General features: G+C 31.1%; 1 protein-coding gene across 1 annotated transcript in view; it reads right to left on the bottom strand.

Annotated features, from left to right (window-relative positions):
- Positions 1-18898, bottom strand: part of LOC140434970 (uncharacterized) — a 65213-nt gene that overhangs the window by 657 nt on the left and 45658 nt on the right. The window lies entirely within an intron of this gene.

The following is an 18898-nucleotide window of genomic DNA, read 5'->3' as shown; positions in this document are numbered from 1 at the left end:
ATAAACAAAAGAGGAACAGAAGTTTATATCGAATCTTACTCCAAAATTAAAAAGCATGTTCAGCAAAATAAAAAAATGTGATGATATATATATATATATATATATATATATATATATATATATATATATATATGTATATATATATATATACCTATATATATATATATATACCTATATATATATATACATATATATATATATATATATATATATATATATATATATATATATATATATATACCTATATATATATATATATATATACCTATATATATATACATATATATATATATATATATATATATATATATATATATATATATATATATATATATATATATATAAATCTGTGTATCTGTACCCTGGTAGAAAAAGGGCCAATGTCCAAAATTGAGTTAACATCGCTACTAAAATAGGTCAATTTGATAATACATTTATCAGAAAAGAAGTCAATGTCCAAATATATTTAGTTTTCCATTAAAATGAAAAAAGGCCAATGTAAATCTCAGTGGAGTTTGGCTCTTTAATTATTATTTTAAATAGGGCCAATGTCCAGCTTCCTGGATATTGACCGTTAGTTCATTTCTTTCGTGGACATTGGCCCTAACTAAGACATTGTGACTAACCTCAAAAAATGGTGTAATGTTTTGCATTTCTTGCTAAGAGTATATTATTGTAAAATATGAGTAAAAGAACTCTAAAAATACTAGAAAACTGTAGATTTTCTAAAAATGGTAAGTTAATACTGTTATTTGTAAAAATACAAATTATTATATTTTATTTATTTTAGTTAGCGAAGGTACAAGTAAATTAACGTCCGCAAGTTGTGTTTCCTCTGACTTAGATTGTACCGTCAATAATAATAGAATACAATTACGTCTTATAACTCCTAGTAAATGGGTAAGTAAATAATCTATTTGTGTACCTTCTTAGTTGTTTGTTATTAATTTACTTTTCTATTTTGTGTGGAAAATTCATGATTTACGTTTTAGGTATTTTCTAACAAGGAAGAATTTTTTGTGGAGCAAAGTACTAAAGAAATAACAACACTAAAGGAAATTCCCTTTGAGGTAATAATTTAATTCATAAAATTTAATGGTTACAAAAAAGATTTTATTGGTAGGTAGGTATATTATTATTTACCTACTGACAAAAACTTGCCATGGCAAACTACCTATATGTTAGGTAACATGTTAATTTTTTCAGACCCATTGTGGCCTAGAAGAAATAGAGCATGTTCCGGAGAGTGATGATGATTCATTTCGACATCCTGATTATGCGCCATCAGATATTTCAGGTGGTGCAGAATACTCGGTTACAGCAGATTTTGAGGTAATTGATATTGAAATATTACAAGATAAAAAAGAAAAGACACCAGGAAAAGATAGAACAAGGAAGCGAATTAGGAATAGTAAATCCTGGAAGGAAAATAAAAGAAGAGATCTGAAAGAGACAGGGAAAGAGTTTGTATCTAGAAAAGGAGTTATTAAAAAGGAATAGCAATTGAAACGTCCATGTGATTGTCTGAAATGTACTGAAATGAAATAAATTAGAATTGCCGATGGGAACATTTCCATTAAAACTTCAACTGGAAAAACGTTGGAAGAAAAGAATAAAGATCCCCAAGCTTCACATGGAACTAGGAGAAAATTATCTTGTTCGGGTGATTTTAACGCAGATTACTATAATGCAAGCAAAAATAAAATTATGTCAAAATTTTGTCTCGAAAATTAATAAAAAGCTTAAAGGAAGTTTGGCAAAGAATAAAAAAAAATGGTAATACCCCGCACAGGACTTTTATCACTTAACACCTAAAAGTACAAAATAAAATTATCTACCAATGAGGATTTTGCAAACGTTCTAGAGGATTTTTACAAAAGTCTGTCTAGCGACAAAAATCTAAGGGCGAACCCTTCTCACTCCGAAAAATCTTCTGAAACCTATACAATCCTTAACACTAAAAATCCTAATTTAGCAATTAATAGTCGCCTTATACTTTAAAAACTTATAATAGCACTTTCAAACCTTAAAGATTCTAATACTGGACCCGATAACATCAGAACCATATTTCTAAAACGTCTTCCTGAATCAGCCAAATATCATTTACTTGATATATTTAATTTCCTATGGATGCAACAGCGTTTTATTTAACGTGATCCTAAATTCTATGTCTTACCTCTTTTAAAAGCCAACAAATCACAATATAATGTGTTTAATGTAATTCATCATCAGTGGCGTTACAGCTCTTTATGAGCCAAAGCCTTCTTCAGAACAATCCTCCATTCGCCCCTGTCTCTGGCAACTCTTCTCCATGCTCTAATTCCGATAGACTTCAAATCATTTTCTAGGTTGTCTTGGTACCTAAGCCTCGGTCTTCCTCTTCTTCGTTGTCCGATCGGCCCTCTTCGGTCAAAAACTTTTCTGACTATGGCATCTTCCTCTCGTTTGATTACATGACCTATCCATCTGAGGCGTGCTACCTTAATGAATTTTACAACGTCATGTTCTCCAAATCTTCTATACAACTCAAAATTGTAACACCTGCGCCACAAACCTTGTTCTTTTATGCCTCCATATTCTTAGTATTTTTCGCTCAAAGCGTTTGAGCAATTATTGGTCATTCTGTGTTAGTGTCTGAACCATATGTTAGCACTGGTCTTATTAGTGTTTTGTATACAGTCAGTTTAATTTTTCTAGGCATTTTCGAGGCAATTTGTCTTCTTAAGCCATAGTAACACTTATTGGCGAGCACTATTCTTCTTTTGATTTCTTCACTGACGTTGTTATCTTTGGTTAGCAGCGACCCTAAGTATATGAAGGTGTCAACACCTTCCAGTTTTAGGTCATTAATTTTTATTCGTGTAGGTGTCGGGTTGCTTGACCTAGTGCAACACATATATTTGGTCTTTTGAACATTTATATTTAGTCCCATTCTGTGTGCAGATGCTCTTAACGACCGAAATGCTTCAGTCAGAGATTCTGTGGACCTACCTATGATGTCTATGTCATCTGCGTATCCGACAATTTGTACTGATTTGTTAAAGATAGTACCATTCGTAGTAATCTGCGACTCTCGAATTATTTTTTCTAATGCCAGGTTAAATAAGAGACACGATAGTTCATCACCCTGTCTTAGTCCATTTTTGCAATGGAAGGATCTTGAAAGATCGTTTTGGATTTTTACCATGCTCTCTGCACCTGTGAGTGTAAGTTCAGTTAACCGGACAAGATCAAACGGAATGCGAAATTCTACCATAGCAAGTAGAAATTTATTTCTATTAACGGAGTCGTATGCGGCTTTGAAGTCAACAAATATTTGGTGGGTATCGACGCCGAACTCTAGGGTTTTTTCAAGGATCTGCCTCACTGTAAATATCTGGTTGTTGATTTATTAGGACGAAAACCGCACTGATATCCTCTCACTATTTATTCGGCGTAGGGGAGGCGTCTTTTGTACAATACGTTGGAATGTACAATATGTTTAATGTAATTGCCAATCTCAATTACTTGTTCCATGTGCAATCTTGTAGAAAAAATCCGTCATAATAGATTAATGTGGACATTGAAAAAAAATTGATAACTGATAACTAAACAAAACGAATTTAGATAGAATAAATCCGTGGTTGATAACATTCTTAAAGTCGGAAGCGATATATTGAAAACTATATAATATAAAATGTACTGCGATAGTTTTTAATTTCAAAATGCCTTTATTAAGGAAACACATCATTTTAATGACGTTGTATGAGTGGAATATCCGGGTAGACTGTTTAATGTTCATCAACAATCTTTCATTTTTTATTTTTGATTTTTTAATAAAATTCGCTACTTAACAAATGGAGTACCACATTTTTTAATAAAATTTACTACTTAACAAATGGAGTATAAATCTCATATTAGCTTAACACTTTTCCTAGCAGCGATTAATGATACTTTGAAAACCATAGAAAAATCTTTAAAAGCACGACTTTGTGTTAACGATTTAGTGGTATTTACAAAAGGAAATATTATAGATAGTGTGACAAAATGTTTACAAAACTATTTAAATTAACTGGACACATGGTCTCGGAACATCTGTTTTGAATTTTCAACTACAAAAACAAGAGTCATGGTTTTTACACAAGCAATAAATGCCACGCCAAATATTATGTTACGCGGAAAACCAATAACAGTCGATCCTCTTATTCAATTTTTAGAAATAAATTTGGACGACAATAGATAAAGCAATTATATTTAACTTGCCATAGGAGATTAAATATTTTAAAAACACTATCAAACAGAAAATAAAATATTATGAGTACATACAAATCATTAATCAGGTCTAAACTGGAATTATCGCTTATTCCGCTGCCACAAAGTCTATTGTTACATCTCTAAATAAAATTGATAATAATGGTCTAACGATAGTACTACGAAGATTTAGAAATACACCAATTAAGATCATACAGCTACGCTGAACTTTATTACAGGCGAATGTAACTAATACCATTGTTTAAATAGGACTAGTTAGCCAACGCAATGTATAAATTTGTTTGATTCTAATTGAGACAGTCACTAGATGTCACCACTCTTTCTGTCTCAATAGATTTTAATATACCATTGTTTGTTTGATATACATTATACTAGATGGTGCTATGTGAAAAAGTTAAGGACTAAACTAAACGTCCATTTTTGATCCACTGAATTAAATTCACCAGCGTTGCAATATTTCACTGACATAGTAGCAACAGGTTTACTTGTTAAACTAAAAATGTTACAAAAAACAGACCTTGAATCACTTAAGATATTCATTTAAAATAGAGTTATTACTATCAACTAGTAAATATGGTGTCAACTAAAATTGTACATAAACGTACTGTGGTTTCTAAGTCTTCCTATATCTAAATAAGTTTAAAGAATTTAAATATTTTATTTTATTTGGAAGTGTATTACAAAAATTTGGTCCGAGGTAAGTAAAACATTTTAATTATATGTGTTTAAAACATAAAAAAACATTGTATGAGAAAACAAATTAGGTATTTAGAAATAAATTTTACCGGATATTACATACATTCGATAATATTTGAAAAAAGTGATTTTAAATTAAAATAATGTTACTTCCATAATAAATAAATGGTTTTTTACAGATGGCCGGAAATATTTGTTGTTATTACAAATGTGGTTTATCACCATACAATATTCATGGATTAAGAATGTTCAGATTTCCGACAAAAATCCTTCGGCTTGTCAAAGATGGATATTACACTCTGGTAAGTAAATAGAAACTTTTTTTATATTCTTTTATTTTACACCGTTTCCGTTACGTAATTAACTTGAAAAAATGTTTAATTTTTTTTTTCATTCATCATTTTTTATTATCGCCAGGGTGCACGCGTCATATTCGAGATGCATTAATTTGAATTTTACGTTTTCGTTGGTATTATAATTATGATATAATAAACTTCGGAAAAACAAATTAGTGAATAAACAAGTTAATAAACATAAACAAAGTATTAGATATTTAAATATGTATTTCTTTAGCTATTTTTAGTTATTGTATTGAAAAGTAGAAATAAGTTCATCTTTATCGGAGAACTAATTTATACAAAGGTCCATCTGGGAAAAAATTATTGGTTTCACGTAAAAATTTTATACAGATATTTGAAGGTTCTAAAAGATATATGAGGGTTAGTTAATAATAAATCTGTGAAGACATACAGGTGATTTTGGCTATAAATGTTTTTTATCCAGTTAGAGAAAAATAGTTAAAATAAAAATTGTAGATTCAAAAAGTTCTTCCATTTGTGAGTTTCTAAATTAAAATATATAAAGAATTCATCAAAATAGTTGCAAGAAACCCTTGATTTTGCAGAAATTTATAAATTTTAATAACTTTGTTTTTGCATAATGGTATGTAATGTAACTAATAAAAATAGTGAGGATTTGTTTATCGTAGAAAGCGATTATGTAAACAACTTTTTGTTGACCTATCCCAGTTTAAAAAAAAATTATGTTTTACGTGCCACAGAAGCCAAGATATTGCAAATTTTGCAATCGCGCTTCATTTTGAAAAAGTTCAAATCTAAAAAAAAAACCGAGCTCAAATGGTTCTCCATTCTACTTTTCCGAAGCGGTATTTTACGAATACCATCATTTTAACGGGTTATAAATTTTTACTTCTTTACGGCATATGCCATATGTAAGTTGGAACGCACAATTCAGATCTTCATTTAGGGTCCCTTCAATTTTCAGCTCTTACTGTTAATAGACAATGGAAGTATGATTTTAAGAATAAAATGCTTTGGTTTGAAATATAAAATGCTCTCTTGCCTATTAATGGTCATAAAAGATTCTGTTTTTTTTAGAAAGTGTGTTTTTCACCAGTTTTTCATAAGCCTCTAAATAAGTTTGTGGCATAAACGATATCAACGTTATTATAAATGTTTATAAACAGATTAAATAACCTATCAACTATTTGCTCTGATTGATATTTAGCTCACTTTAATAACTTATTAATTTCCATAATTTCAAGGAGCTATGTTACATGTCCTTGCCCAAAAAAGAGTTATTATAATTTATAAACAACTGCAAAAATAAGGTTTTTTTTGCAACTATTTCGGTTAATAGTTTCATGTATTTTAATTTGGATACTCTCAAAAATTACATAACTTTTTATGATCTAAAACTCTAAAAAAGCTGAAAAAATCTTAAACAGGTATTTAAAGTCTCTAAAAGGTATATGAGGGGTAGCTGATGACAATTATGTAAAGACTTCAGCTAATTTTGCTTTGCTTTTTTATTAAACAATCGTAAAAAGTGAAAAAAGTTTATGAGCATAAAACGTTTCTTATTCATGTTAGAGATATATGGTTAAAATAAAAGTTATAGATCATAAAATGTTCTCTAATATTGATATTTTATAATTAAAATACATAAAGAATTGACCGAGATAATTTAAAAACCCTTATTTTTAAAGTAAAATTTATAAATGTTAATATAAATATAAATAATATAAATATAAATAACTTTCTTTTCTGCATAACGATATGTAATAACTATTTAAAATTATGGCAGTTAATGAGTTTTTAAAGTGTGCTAAATATCATACAGAACGACTATACAGTTTATGAGTTATTCAATTTGTTTATCCAGGAGACCGATTATTTAAAAAACTGTACTTGTCCAAACAGTCACTCTAGGGTTATTTTGTAAATAGATATCGATTTATGGCTTCGTTTTAAATTATTAAAAAAAAACATCAAGATTATATTAAATTTGTTTTTGAAAATCAGTTTGAAGAATAACAAATTTTTAGCATATAAAAATTTCTAATAACTTTGACTTTTTTATGTCATACACTTGTATGTAGGCTCAATATAAAGCTAATAAAAAAAAGACATTTAAAAAAAAACCAAAACCTTCTATGGCCCAGAGGAAATCAAATAGCATTTTTTTTCTTATTTAAGAAATTGCCAATATTTTCATTGTTTATTAACATTAAGAGCTGAAAATTGAACACATTGTAAAAGAATATCTAAATTTTATAATTCGATTTATATATGGTATACACAGTGAAGAAGTAAATTAGTTTTGAAACATTAAAATAATGGTACTCGTAAAATATCGCCACACAAAAATGCAAGGGAGATCTGTCCGCTGCAATTTCTCAGCTTGTTTCTTGTAATTGGTTATGGAAATTTCTGCTTTTTTTTAATTGTGCTTTTACACCAGCTTTTCATTGAGCCTACGTACAGCCGTATGACATGAAAAATATCAAAAGTAGTATAAATGTTTAGAAGCTAAAAAGTACTTTTTCAAACTGTTTTTTTAATAAAATGTTGAAGTTTATAAATAAAGCTTCAAATAATCGATTCAAAAAACGTCAAATAACTGTCAAAGGTTAAGCACCCTTTTTAAAGTTCCTCACGGATTTAAAAAAGATTTAAACAGTGTTAAACAGATAAAGTAATTCATCGACGAGTTAACAATACGAAGCGAAGTTCTTTAATTGCAATGTGATAAGAAAACGAGTATCAAATTTGGTTTTATATTTCAATAGTCGAATTTAATTGCGGCTATATTGGTGTAATTAAAGAAAACCAGTGAAAATCCCAAGAAATAGGTGAGATCCTTTTTTTCTTTCTTTCCAGTTTGGAAGAGGATCCATTAGGTACTCACATTTAGGTATTGTGTTACGGTCTGAGTAACCAGGACTACACATCATGAACAGCAATTTAATATTTACATTTACACAAAACAACTTCAATTCCAACCCAAAATCATATGTCGTTGACGCAGTATCTAGACCTCCTTCCCGTTCGTTTTCTAAAAGGGAACATGTTATTGTCAAGCACTCCATTTTGAATACTGTTCCACATTTTCCTCACTTCTACCGACATCGTTGATCAACTAATACACCGAACGTCATAATTAATTCCACCGTCATCTTTATCTGCAGGCTTCTTTCTGCGACCAAAAGAATCCTTATTTCAAATGTATCTCCTTCCATCCCGCATTCCTAATCGAGCAGTCCCTAAAAAATACGGAACATCAGATGATCAATAGGCATATATCATGAGTTTTCCTAGGGTAACATTTGAAATAGCTGACAAGGTGAACTTCGAAGTGCAATCTTCTCTGTTAATTAACCATGAAAATACATCCTTTAAAATATTTTTATTCTCTGACAGACTATAGTGTTTTCTTTGTAAGCTTACGGGTCGTACCGTGGAGTCTGATTGCAAAGTCTCCAGTTGACCAGATCACACACTCATTGCAGCTAATGCTCCTCCCTCTTCTTCATTTTCAGCTGACTCTAAGGAGTCCTTAATCCTGAATCCTTAACTTCATCAAAAGAATTTCTATCTTCGGAAATTGAGTCCATCTCTGTTAACTGCATATCCATCCTGGCTGCCATTATGGATTTATCCATCTCTCGTCGTACTAATTCAAAGCCCATGTTGGCAGTAGAACAAAAAAGGGGACACTTCAATGACAGTCCTCATAATACTCCTACCATCTATCTTCATCCGGTATTCTTGCGCTATTAAGTTCTTTTCCTCCTTCGACATTTTCAATGCCACTGAAACCAGCCAAAAAATGTCCAAATCTAATCTTTGATTGGATTACTCGATAAAACCTTATTATATTTCCGCTATAGAAATGATTTACAAAGATAATCCGACTAATTTTACACTCAATTCCACGCAACTTATTACATTTCTTGAGAACTCTTTTGTATGTATCACCCCACTACAAGAAGCTTAAAAATCCTCCAACATAGATGGTATTCAAAAGGACTTATTGCAGCTCTACATAGGTACAAGGAAAAGATCACTAAAAAACCGTATCACTAGAATCTTAAAAAAGTTAAAAGAACAGCCTATCTCCGACTTACAAGAGTATATATAAGTGCATCCTCTGATAAATCTTCTGATGTCAAATCTAATCACAGCATACATGATGAATAGAATTTCTCTCTTTCTCTCGCATTTATTCATTTTTTCTGCTCTCTGTATATTTTTACTTCATCTTTTGCCAAATTTAGACACGATATTTAATTAAGTAAGAAAACTTTATGTACATCAAATACTAGTCCAAGTCCAGTTTGGAAAAAAAAATGTTAACAAAAAATAACCTTAAAATATCCAATCTCTTTTTTAATCGAAAGGTTATCCTTGACAATTAAGAGACAGCCAAGATTCTGGCAGAAAATTTAAAATAAAAGTTTTGCAACAAATCTGGACCTAACCATATATACTCTTTTCTTCCTTCGCCCTTTCATTATTCATCCTCAGTTTCACAACAAGATACCAATCATCCGAACTCTCTTATAAACTATTTCGAACTAAAAGCTGCACTCAAATCCTATAAAAACACAAAAATTAGGGTTTTCTAGAATTATCTTGAAAAATTTCTCGAAAATTCCTTAGGCAACAACGAACCTCTAAATGAAGCCAGTAAATTTACCACTGACATACCGCTTACAATCGTTAATGAAAGGTCTTGCCCTAATCTATACTAAGATAAAAGAAAGATTACAAAAAAAAAAATTGTTAAAATTTTTTATAAAAGGTACATAAATTAAAAAACCCAAACGGGCTATGTCATGAAGACAAATTGTTTTCGGAATCCATATTCCATCATCAGTGTCTAGGTGTACATTTTTTGAGCCACTAAATATCTGGGTAAAAACCCGATAAAAGTTATATGTTACAATTTAGTTTACATTATTTAGTCTTATATATTAGGATGTTAAAGTTACCAGTGGCTATGATGGAACTCCACTCTCATTTATAAAAAAAACTGTTTCACAAATCCAAGGCAATAAAACTAACCTTCATCCTATGAATTTAGTCATCCTTCATTCCTTTATCCTAACTATTTCTCCTATCATCTTCTTCAACAACACAGTTATCTCTGACAGTCAATTCATTTCTGACACACTCGCTAATGGGGTTGAAGACAGATTCAATAAAAGTAATATGGCTTTTACTCCCAGTTCTTTACGCGCTCAATCTTTCTCCACCATCTCGTCAACTCCACACGATGTCAAGTTTATGAACGGCTTGTTTGCCCTAAATAAACTAAAATTTACCTTGTTTTCATGTACAAAATCTGCTGATGATCCCGATGATATCCCTTATATATTTTTAAAAAATCTCTCTAATACATCTCTCTCCAAACTTCTCGAAATTTATAACCTTATCTAGAACACACAAAAATTCCCAGATGTTTGGCGCAATTCTATAATCATTCCAATTAAAAAACCTGACCAGCCCTCTATAACTCCAATATCTTTCGTCTGATTTCTCTTACTTGTATTACCTGCAAACTTCTTGACACAATGATCAATGAAATACTCACGTGGTTCGTTAAACAGTATAATATTATTCCCGACGCTCAATCCGGCTTCCGACGTAATCGGTCTACTATTGATAACTTTTTTATTTTTCAAACACACATTTCTTAAGCAATCTATAATCAACAAGATGTCGTAGCAACTATATTTAACGTTGAAGGGGCATTTTATTCAATCTCCAGAAAAGCAATCATTGACAAAAACTCCCACTATAATTTAAATGGTAATATTTTCTCATTTGTAAAAAAATATCTAATTAAAAGAATCTTTAAAGTCCTTGCCAAGGGTAAACTTTTTCGATCTCTTCCTCAAAATTAAGGTGTCCCTTTAGAATCTGCATTAAGTTTAACTTTATTCATTCTTGCCATCAACGAAATTTGCCTCCCATCAAATATGTTCAATACGCTGATGACCTAATCATTTACTGCCATCTTAAATCTGTCCCATCCTCATATAAACTTATACAAAGTGTAGTAAATCTACTTCAAGATAGATTTAACGAACTAGGATTATTACTCTCTGAGAGCAAAACCAAATTAATAAAATTTTCCATAGGGATTTCCACTCCCTTACCCCAAATTTTATTTAACAATTCTCTACTTTCTGGTGTTAATTATTGTAAAATTCTCGGTTTTATGTTTGACTCCAGATTAAATTGAAAAAATCAAATCTCTGAACTTAAAATCAATTGTTTTAAAAGGTTGAACATTGTTAAAACCCTCAGTCATCTTCAATGGGTTGCCAATAAAACTACTTCTAGGTCTGAGCGCTTTTCGCTTTAGTCTAATGAACTTTCTCCTACCCTAAGACGATAATCACTTCTACTTTCGTATGCTGCATCAACATCTGCAAATCCATTTAATCTTGTTCATTCCCTAATTGCCACAATGCCGTCTTCTTCCACTAACAATAACCAACACCTTATCATAAAACCTATACCTCAATTAATTTGTCCACTACTTAAAAATATTGACCTTTTTCTGACTAGTTTATTTCCTCTACCTTTACTTCCCCTCTGGGCTAAAGATATCCCTTCAATATATACCTCACTCACTATTTTTAACAAACTTGAATTTTCTAACCTTCTTATAAAGAAAGCATTTTTAGAATTTAATTCTCTATACAGATGCTTTTAAAACTACCACTGGTATTGGTTGTGCAGTAACCACTAAACATGAACTTGTAAGATCATCTCGGTTACCCTTAATATGCAACGTTTGCACAGGTGAACTATATAGTATTGTGTTGGCTTTTAAATGTATCTCACATCAAAACAGACATATTGCCATTTGTTCAGATTTTCTTTCATATATCCATTTAGTCAATACAATTTTCACTGAGCACCTATTAGTTCAAAACATTCATGACATATACCAAAATCTCTCTGCTTACGATGTAACAGTCTCTCTCATATTGCTGCCTTCTCACACCGGAATTACTGGTAATAAAACAGCAGATCATTTTGCCAAAGAAGCTACCAACCATGGGGTGACTGAAGTCACTCCAATTCAACTAGCTAACGAATCTCGAAATTCGTTTTCAAAAAGTCGGTAGAGGATACTTGACAAAACTTAGAGCAAAAGAGCAAAACGACTTTTCATAAACTTCAATCTTTTATTGGTCATCTCTCCCTAGACTTCATAACTAGAAGAGAAGCATCGACTATTACAACTATGAATCAACCATACCAAACTTACCAACTGCAAACAATTCACCAACCTGTATAAAGCACTGGATTTGAAACCTACTCTAAGGAACTAGAGAATTGTCTACCTCTTCCTCAACTGTAAATTGTATATGTTGATTATGATACTTAAAAATGTTGACTATTTCAATAATTTTGTGTTTAGGAAGTGCCAAAACTAAATCATCTACATATCTTTAAAAAAAGGAATGAAAAAAGTACAATTGTTGATACAATCACTGATAACATCATCCTTGATATAGCTACTTAGAATGGGTGAAAGACTAGATCCCATACCCATACTACCAAAAAAAATTTGTTTTTGGTAGTCTATGGAATCTTTTTTTTCCTATCTAAAAAATTTCTTTTTTCTTACTCTTATATATATATATATATATATATATATATATATATATATATATATATATATATATATATATATATATATATATATATATATATATATATATATATATATATATATATATATATATATATATATATATATATATATATATATATATAAAAATATGTTGGCATAACTGCCAAGTTATTTATATTTTGAATACAGAACTTAAATTGTTTTTTTACTTTATTGTGCAGAAAATTGCTTTTTTTTCAGTTGTGTTAATAATAATATTGTTGTAGGTAATGCTGCATTGGAAAGTCTGGAGCTACCTGATTTAAAAAAAAAATTTCTATGCAGTAAGCATTTTGACCAAAACTATCTAAATGCAAACCAAAAAAACATAGTGAGGTAGAAGAGGAAGGTTTGTTAACGACACCACGCGTTTTTCATACGTATTCGATAGCAAAACAACCATCCACGGTGCCAATAGTGTTTCGCACTACATACATTGCTTATTTTAGTTCATGAAAATAATGTTACAATCAATTTTTATCACTAATTGTATCTTTATCACTTTGTAATTTAAAATTATTTCATTAATGAACAGCTCATTCATTTAAACTTCTCATTTATGTAAACAGAAATACAAAACTGGTGTTTATATTATAAAATACATAAATAAATAAAATAAAGGATACTATTTATTAAAGTGTTGTTAATTATTATTCCTTTTATCCCAACACATAGATTAATTTGTCCCTAAATATGTGTTGCCTCTTGTTGTGGCATATCGATGTGTTTATTTGTTTCAAAACCATTATCAAAAAACCATACCCATAAATTTACTATATTTTCAAACGTCATTTTAAAGATTAAAAGATTGAAAATTTAATTTTCTCAAAACATACATAAAACCATTGTTTAAAAAGATTTTCTTTTTTAAACAATGATAAAACTTAAGTCTTGACTAAAAAATAAACCTCCGCATGAGTGTTCTAAGACGATAGCAATCGAGTGTATTTCAATTAAATATTTAATCCTTTTCTAGCAAATCATATAACCAAAATAAATATCTGATAAACTAATAAAAATTAAAAAAAAGTCAGCATTTACCTACTTTATTTAAATAGATTACTAACCGATTTAGATTTAGCAAGTCTCAAAGTATAAAAACAATTTGAAATATTCGCTCGAAATAGTCAAGTTATCTTTCACTAGACGCATACAACGATAATAACAATAAGCATTTTATTAAAGTCTTATATTTTCTTCACAATCTGGCATCCGTGTACAGGTTTGCCTTAGTCATGAGACAGGTAAAAATATACTCGAATAGAATCCTGCCGAGAATTAAGTTTCTGTTAATAGTTTTTTAAATTTATGACTAGAGGCCGCTACATGACGGCAGAGTAAAAGTCAAACGTTTGTTCCATAAGAATTGTCTAACTAGTCCTATTTAAACAATGCTAATACTAACACATTCAACCTCAGTATACGAGAAAACCTTATTATGTATATCCAGAAAAACTTATTTACAGTAACACCTTTACACATAAATATAGCGAACTTTTGAATTCTGAATATAAACTGAGAAAACCATCCTGATAGCTTTCACCCATAAAACCGCCATTTGAACTACAGGGGAAACCTGCGATAATCCGAACCTCACTATAGTTCAAAGTTATCACGCGTTCTCTGCATAATCTTCATATATTTCGAAGTAAATCAATACATTTTTATGCACTTGGTAATTCAAACGGAAAAAATTATTGCTATTATAACAAAACGATGCGTTAATTCGAACTCATCGACGTCCAACACTCAACAATTCAAAGTTGCAGAGAGAAAGGGACGGAAAGATTGTAGTAAGTACAGTTCAAACTTGTATCAACACGTCTTTGTTTTTGTTATGAATAATTTGACTACATGTTTGACACACACTTCTCACGAATTAGTTTGTTTGGTTATTAGTTACTGTTACTCTTTCGTTGGTATACAGATTAAAATTGGGTTAGTCATGTGTTCAAGAAGAAGTTAATCCAAAAAGTAGAGGAAGGTGAGAAGAAAAGTGATGTTGCCAATAAATTTAAGATTCCTCTGAGTATTCTCTCAACCATAATAAAGCACAAGAAGAAAATGTATGCTTAAACTGCTAGAGTACGGAAAAGAACTAAAGGTGAATTTCCTCGTCTGGAAAAAAGTCTGGTAATTTGGCTAAGACAGTGTAAAGGACAAAAAGTGTCTATTAGCGGAAACTTGTAGAAGAACAGAGCAAAAGAGTTCGCGTCTACTCTAAGCATCAAAAACTTTGCGGCAAGTAAAGTGTGGCTTACAAATTTGAAAAAGAGAAATGGAGTTGTGTTTAAAAAAGTTTGTGGGGAAAGTGGAAGTGTTGATGATGCAGTTTGCTTAGATTGGCTTGGTAAATAAAGACCTTGATTAAAAACTATGATGCCCAAGATATTTTTAATACTGATGAAACTGGCCTATTTTTCAAATGTTTACCGGAGAAGACGCTTACTTTTAAAGATGAAAAATGTCATGGGGAAAAACATAGTAAAGAGAGGTTGACAGTTTTATTTGAAGTAAATATGGACGGATCGGAAAAACTTAATCCCTTAGTGGTAGGAAAAGCAATTAAACATCAATGTTTTAATAGTGTAAAATCGTTTCCTATGGATTATTGTTCTATTAAAAATGATTTTGATGACGACAGAACTTTTTGATAATTGGCTTTAACAGTTATTGGGGACATGAAATGGCAAAAGCGGAAAATTTTACCATTTTTAGACAATTGCACTGTCCACAACAGTCCTCCTACATTGTGCAACGTGAAACTCTAGTTCTTTCCGCCAAATACAAGTTCCAAATTAGAATCGTTGGACCAAGGGATCATCCATAATTTTAAGATTTTCTATTTTAGAATCTCTCGACAAGCAGCTTACTGTAAATGTCACTATTTTGACAACTATTTTACTGATTGACAAGGCATGGAGAGGTGTGAGATCCCTAATCATTCTCAACTGCTTCAACAAATCCGGTTTCTTAAAAGAAGATCATAAAATCTTCAAATACTTATGAATGATGAAGAACCAGCAATAGAAGCATTAGTTAACATTAGCGGTGTGGGTTTTTCTGACTTTGTTCAAGTGGATGAAGATGTTGCTATCTCAGGTTCACTATCCAATGGCGAAATTTTATCTGCAACAGATACGAATAAAAAAAGTAACGATGAAGATGAGTACGATACATCAGAACCTTTGGCAGAGGTGTCAGTTAAGGATGCAAGATCCTCATTCGATACCTTACAAACCTTCTGTCTACAAAACGAAATTAATGAAAAAGCATTTAGGCACTTTTTCTCTAAAAAAATATTGAGCAGTCTGAGCAGCATCAATGTGCTTTGAAGCAAACCAGTATAATACAGTTCTTTTAAAATCACTCATTAATTTACATTATGAATACATACATGTATGTACACGAATGTTCCTCTAAACTTTTGTCCTCGTTATGGAATAGCAGTTAATAAATAATAATTGATCAACAATTAATAATTAGAAGTTTTATTTATTTTCTCTAACAAATTTCGAACATTTTGATATTTCAAACACCCAATATTTAGTAATATTTTTAAGTCCCTTGAGTTTTAAATTAACGAGAGTCGACTCTATCTTTATTAATAGCCAGGTTTACGCTCCAACTAAAAAAGCCGCTGGTAATGCAATCAGTACTTTTTACGAAAACCTTAAAAAAAGCTATAGACAACAACACAAAATCTAAAATAATAAAAATGAGAGATTTTAACGCCAAAATTGGAAGAAAAATTGAAGACTTCGAAAACAAGATTGGAAATTTCGGATTCAACACAAGAAACGCAAGAGGAGAAAAACTTATATAATTCTCCCAATAACTCCCAATAAAATATGACATAAACATAAACAATGACAAACACAGACGACTTTACATCGACGATATAACAAGTCCAGGAATATATATATATACCTAGGCCAAATTATGAAACGTGACAAGAAAAATTAAACTGTGGAAATCACTAGGAAAGCAAGACTGAAAAGGGCAGAATTTAAAAAACTTATTTGACTACTTAAAAACCGCAAAGTACCTCAATACTTGAGAAGCAAAGTGTTTAGTCAGTGCATCCTTCCTATCATGACATATAGATGTCAAATCTGAGCCCTAACCAAGAAAAATATAAATAAAGTAGTCACAACAGAAAGAGCAGCAATGTTAGGTATAAGATTGTTAGATAAAAAGAGGAACGACTGGGTAAGATCAAAAATAAAAGTCGATGATATCACAATAAAAACTGCCAAACTCAAATAGAGCTTCGCAGGTCACAATGCCAGACATAAATTCCAAGGTTGAAACACCACAATACAACATTGGAAACCTTACATAGATAGAATACCAAGAAGAAGATCACAAATGAGATGGGTGGATGACATAAAAAGAATAGCCGGAACAAATTGGTAGTATGCTGCTGAGGATATAGATCGATGGAAGAAGTTAGGAGAGGCCTATGTCTAAAAATGGACAATGGAAGACTAAGAAGAAGAAGAACAAGACAGCCAGGTAGCTATACTGACAGTGCAAAACCGGCTTCTTCTTCTTTGTGTGCCGTGCTTGTATTCAAGCGTTGGCTATCGTCATATTGACAAGATGATGAAATGATTCTCGGTCGGCAGCTAGATGAAACAGCTCGACCGTTCGACCTGTCCATTGTCCAATGTTACGCAGCCAGGACAGTTGTTTTCTTCCGACCCAACGTTTTCCTTCGATTTTGCCCTGAATGATTAACCGGAGTAAGCGATATTTAGGTCCTCTCATTATATGATCGAAGTATTAAAGTATTAAAGTAAAACTGGCTTCCCGAATAAAAATAGTAAATAAAGTGTGACTATATCAATCACAAACACTGAGGGGAACAACACAATGTTACAAAATACTTGTATTGTATTGTATCTGAAATGATATCCTAGATACAGGAAGAGACGAAAGCATAACACACAATAGTTAGGTTAAAGACATGAATCACAGGATCTTAAAAAATAAAAAACAGTGTAACACATTACTACAACACTAAACTATTAAACACATTAGTAGAATATGAGACACAAAATTGGTAAGAACCGCTCGGAAATAAACACTAAAAAACGTCATAGCTTGGGCCGTGCCAGAAAGAGATGGAGCCATAATTAAATTACGACGGTCAATGAAGAAAAAACAAACAATTTCTCTAAAAAAAAAACACTAAATAAGAAAGAAACAGAAAGAAGCAAAAGGAGCATGAAATAGAATAATATTTGTGTTGCTGAAAACTTGTGTTTTCATATTAACGGTACTTCAGCCTTTATCAAATTTATTATTGGGATGAACAATACGTTATAAAATAAACACTTACAGTCGTCTAAAAGTAGCTTTTTCTTCCATACTGGACGTCATTTCCAGAATACAATTTATATAATAAGTAATCGTATATTACTTTATGAGGCGGAGAAGCATGACTTTTCTTGACGCGCCCGATAATAGAGGGCAAGTCAAGAAAAGTCGCTTCTTTGCCGAATAAAGTATACTATTTTTTCTTCAAACGTAGCAATTTTCAACCATAAATAGAACAATTCATACGCTATTTTAACTCGAAATTAACTGTGAAAACTATCAAAGTCGTCTAGATGTTAGAAATTAAAATAATTAAGTCGTCGGTGGGACTTGCGTCTCCCTGGTTACAGTTGTTTGACAGTTGTTTGCAATAATTAAAGACAGCTTATTGTTGTTGCAACCGCAAGCGCAAATTTAGTGCGAAAATGGAAAACCTAAACGAAATTGAGTCCGCGGCTAATGATGCAGTAGCACGTTTGGAACCCTCCAAGTCTGGAATAAAGTATCGGTTAGCGTATGAGCACTTGCAAGAGTGGTGCGATACAAGAGGAGTACGGCAAGTTACCGAAGACGTTTTACTGGCATATTTTAATATAATGGAAAAATAAATGGAAATCTTCTACAATGT

This window comes from Diabrotica undecimpunctata, chromosome 1, assembly GCF_040954645.1.
Source record: "Diabrotica undecimpunctata isolate CICGRU chromosome 1, icDiaUnde3, whole genome shotgun sequence".
Taxonomy (NCBI): domain Eukaryota; kingdom Metazoa; phylum Arthropoda; class Insecta; order Coleoptera; family Chrysomelidae; genus Diabrotica; species Diabrotica undecimpunctata.
This window is presented reverse-complemented; position numbering and strand designations above follow the sequence as displayed.